We start from the raw sequence: 5,317 nt of genomic DNA, 5'->3' as shown, positions 1-5,317 counted from the left end.
TAATGAAGTTTGGGAGTTGTTGGAAAACTTTAGTTAGCGAAACCAAGACATGGGAGAAAATGCTATCCATATGACTTTTGCCATGAAGCACGATGTTTATAAAATTTTTTAGTCATTGTTGCCAATGTTTGCTGCACACAAAAAAAGATAGGGATATTAAATTTTTAAGTCAGTTTTGGAAAGTATGGTAGATAAATTGGGTACTAAATTATTCTTTTCAACGGCATGTCATCTGAGGTCGTTATTGGTTAGAGCTATTATTTATAAGAATTATAAGTCATAAATTTGGTAACAAATTATTGTTTTCAACTGCATGTCATCTTTAGATTAATGAGCTGGTTAATATAACATTACGAGCATTGCTTACGGCTATTATTTGTAAGAATATTAAGTCTTGGGACGAATGTATGTCACTCATTGTTCTCTTTTTGAAGTTGTTTATGGATTTAATCCACTTACGTGTCTTGATTTGCTTTCTATCATCTAATAGTTTTGTGAGTAAAGCAGCCACAAGTAATGCAAATGAGATCAAAACATTGCATAAAGATGGGAGTGAGACAATTGAGAAACAAAATTTCAATGTTGCTTCGGAATGAAATCATTTTTCAACCTAGTAACTGGGTTTGGATACATTTTCGCAAGGAGTGATTCTCATCTCAAAGGAAGACAAAGTTACATCCAAGAGGGATGACCCTTATCAAGTTCTTTAAAGAATTAATAACAATGCATATAAAATGAATTTCAGCACATCCTACTTTCAATGCTGCTGACTCGAGTCCTATTGATGTAGGTAATGATTTTCTGATTCGATGACGAATCCTTTTGAAGAGGAGGAAGATGATAAGAACCACGGTGTTCCAAATGTTCCAACCATACCTATTACACGATCCAAGGCTAAGAAGATTCAACAAGCATTCATTCTTCATCTACAAAATTGGATAGGCTCGGTTCAACTATTATTTCATGTGTTACAAGCTTATTAGATTGAGGAAGGACCATTTGGAGCTTCATAAGTGAATATTTACACGGTTGAAGGAGCAGATGAAGTTGCAAGCATCATTACATGAGTTGTTAGAAAACTTTATTTATTTTTAATTTCATAAAGTTTGTAATGGTAGAATTATCACATCTTTTGTGGAGATTCAAGGGGATCGAGATTAAATCCCGGCCACTAACTTCTTTTGTGGGGAGACTATAAATACCCACAAATTATTATGTAAAAATCAGATTTGTGATGAATGAAATTGATCTCTCAAGTTCAGTAGTTTCCCTTCAAAATCTGAGCATCATCTATGTCATTTATAAGTTTCATATCATTCTTGTAGAATTGCATGTGAGCCATATAGTAAGCTTTGATATTGCGTGGTTGAGTGAAATTCTCAACTTTCTACTTATTTTTTTTATTTCTTTTCTCCATATTCATTGTAATATATCTTGATACAACGAAGTAAATACAAATGGAGTGACATGAGATAGAAGTAAACATAGTAATAAAAAGAAACTACATAAACTTAAAAAAAGTTAATCCCATTTTACAATATAAATATTGTTCAATGGTAGCCAAGAAGTAGTTTTGAAAACTAAAATAAAGAAAAAAAAATAAAAATATTTCACAAAAATTTAGTTTGGAGGGAAATTTTGCTTAAAATTCAAATGTTTTTTTTAATAAAAGGATAAAATACATAATTTTGAAAAAAAAAACGAAATAATTATCAAAGGGGCCTAATTTTTAACATATCTATCCTAAAGGAATGCATGGACTCTAGTGACAATGCTGCTTCAACTGTGTGATAGATCATGTGAAGTTAACGTGACAATAATAATTAGGTTCTAAAGCTCAAAAATATGTGGATAAATTTCATATATTGAGGTGCGGAAAACATATACACACGGGCAACTAAAAATGATAGATCCACTATAAGGGCATTTGGTTTAGTGGTATGATTTTTTGTTTTTTTACAAATTAGGTGGAATGAACAAACAAAAATAATGAGTTTAAAATTACCCAACAAATATCAATTTTCAAATGGAATGGAGACATAAGACTATTCCAAAAAAGAAAAGGATAAAAGAAAAATATTAAATACATTTTCAACTAATGCATTTGGTTGAGAGATATTATTGTCAATATAAGAAAAATATAGCATTAACGAATTTTCATGGACACGTGGATCCTTACCATACTAAAATGACAGTTTTTATTGTTATCAAACCAATAACAATTCATAGGAGCTAAATCTTCCAATTGATAATTAGGCCAGAAAAAGAACTTGAATTTATTTTTATATTTATTAACATGTTTGCAATGGATTTACTAAAACTCTTCTCGTGAGGATAGTATTTTTCTTCATATATTTGATTAATTTAGTACTTATTTTTATGAACTAATAAAATACCTATGGTTTGATATATAATAAATTGTCCATAATTTTGTACAACAGACGAACATGTTCAATAATAAGCTGAAACTCCTTGGGAACTATCATAATCTTCAAATTCATTTCTCATCTTTAAATATAAGATACAGTAATTTTTATGGGATTTATCAGTTTAAGCTAGAGACAATATACATTGATATTATTCATGCCAATTAAGGAATTATTCATGCCAAATCATTCCAGAGTTTTTTTTTTCTAGGCTAGTATTACAGGAGATTTTTTTTTCTTTTCAATTATTTTATTTTTTTAATTTTTACTAATAATGGAATTTTCATTTTTATTCAAATTTAAATTAAAGAATTTGATTGGTATAATCCATGGATTACTCATAACCAAAGTTTTAGATTAATATAGAACAACTTAGTATTTCTTCCTTAGTTCTCATTTATTTTTTTTTTATTGTTTAATGGGTTGGATTCTTAATTTATTGTGAGATAATTAAAATCTTCCTTATAAATTTTTTCAATGAGTCAAAATTATTACCCTAGGTTTAGTATTTTGATTAGAGATTCTTCTTTCTTATTCTTAATCAAATTTTTTAGTGGGCTTGACTTAGTTGAATCATGATTTATGTTGTCTTTCATTTTCTTTTAGTTTGTTTGAAAAAATATATCATCAATTCCGATTCTTTCTTTTTCTATTTATTGTTTTCTTTTCTTTTTCAATGTTGGTTTAAGCTTCTCCTATAAAGTCTGAAGTAGGAGCAACAATACGGAATAAGAATCGAGAAAGCTCGATCCCCCAATCGAAGGCAATGAGCGTTTAGATTATAGGTCTCCTACTCTTAGATTTCTTCCAAATTCGAGAGCAATCCTCCATCATTTCTCTTCAAACTTAATCCTACAGTTTCTCAATAAGATTACCCAAAGGAATGCTTCCATAGAAGACCACGAAGAAAAATAATCTCGAGAGCGTGCTGAATTGAAGAAAATATGTTTCGAAATTAAATTGGGGATAAGAGTCGAATTCCTATCTACGATCTCTTTTCCTTCAAATTAAGGATTCCTCTAGCTTCGAAGGAAGAAGTTGAGTAAACTTGATGAAGGAATCGAGAGCTGAAACGTCGTAGAACAAACTACCCACGAGATCGAAAATCTGGCGTTTTGAGTGAGTTGCATACCGAGAAGGATTTCTAGAAGTTAAGGTTCTACACTCAAAGAGGTTCCTAAAAAAAACGTTGTAAATGAAGAAATAGGGCCTTGAAACCCCAGAATCGGCTACCCAATAAGAAATCCTTTGTTTTATCTCCAACGATAAATCAGATTTTGGATGAACTTTGGAAGCGAATATCTTAGGCTACGATCCACGAGAAGGTATCAAATAAATTCCTAGCCCTTTCTTGTAACATCCATCATTAAGTTTCACGAAGAAATCAAGTAAAGAAACGCTGGAAATGGGCTGTACAAGCCGAGTTTCAGATGGCGGCGATGCGAAAAATGCACATCTTCTTCTTATTTAGAGGAAGAAAACGATGATACGGCCAGTTCAACTGAATTGTCCAAGTCAACTCAAAATTTGACCTTTTCTCTGGTTTTCTCAATTTTAACCCCATTCCAGACCGATTCTCATAAAAAACACTATGGTTTCATAAACTAGACACAATAAGGAGTATGTGGAAGGAAATTTGAAGTCATTCGGATACTGGAAGCTCAAGAATGGAGGTCCCAAACGTCGACTACGAGGCAAGTAGCCCCCTTGGACTCTTTGTTAAGAAATACTTGTAGAAATCGCTTGCATTTTTATATGAACCCTAAACCAAGTATGAATTAAGGATATATGAAAGTAAAATCCAAATAACTGTGAGTTAAGACCCTGAACCAATCAAATAGCTCGAGGTTTAAATAACGTTAAAATAACCCACTATATGAGTTCTCCTATCAAATTTTAATACTGAGCATATTATAGCATGTTGAGGTTAGATATGAAATTTGGGGGGGTCATTGGAGAAGGATAAGTAGGTAAACCAAGGAACGGTGTAAAATGACCATAATGCCCCTATATTATTTCAATATTCACTCTAGAAACAAGGGTAAAAACTATATTATTTCAAACCCTCCATTGTTGCTCCTACTTTGCATGAAAATGCTTCCACTAAATCATGTTACTAACTAGTTGGTTTGGGTTCGATTCAATTCTTGGGTCCACTAGATTGAAACGACCCAGCTCAATTAAACTCTTGATAAAATAAAAATCATAAGTTTCTTAAATTACATTAACTTAAACCCCTAATTTTTTTTAGAATGTTTAGGTTTGTGTCTAGTTGATCTCTAAATGCTTAAAAGTATCTAATAAGACTTCTTTTCAAATGAGTGATTTGATATATCATAGAGGACAAAATATTTATTTGTTTCAAATATCTTAGGTTGACCATTCTTTTTTGTCAAGTATTTTGAATATTATCATTGTGAATTACTAATGCCGTTTGAATTTCATTAATACCAATATCCTAAAACTCGGGTAAAGATGACATCAAAATTAATACTTTAATTTCATCTGCAAAATTTATTTCCACTTAACTCAGTTGACTTATAATCATAATAGTGACGGTTACACAAATATTTACAAACTTAAAAGGTAAAATTATAAGGAGTACAAGAGAAAAGTGCTTAAAATAGTTTCAAAATATTGAAAAACAGATAATAGGGATGGGTCAAAGTCAACATTTGTTTGAATTTTATTGGCTTTACAAGATGGAGACATGAAGTTTTCTAGGTTTAAAATAAATTTGGTTGATTGTTTGTGGGTTAGCATGTACCATCAAAACTTATTTATTTCTTTGAAATGTTTAAGTTTACATGTTTTTATTTTTCTACTTTGTCTACCTACATTTAGAAATGAATTAAAATTAGTTTGGTTGTCACACTTAAAACTACCCTAAA

This window comes from Cucurbita maxima, unplaced genomic scaffold, assembly GCF_002738345.1.
Source record: "Cucurbita maxima cultivar Rimu unplaced genomic scaffold, Cmax_1.0 Cma_Scf00056, whole genome shotgun sequence".
NCBI lineage: Eukaryota > Viridiplantae > Streptophyta > Magnoliopsida > Cucurbitales > Cucurbitaceae > Cucurbita > Cucurbita maxima.
The sequence above is the reverse complement of the archived record's forward strand: the minus strand, read 5'-3'. Positions refer to the sequence as shown.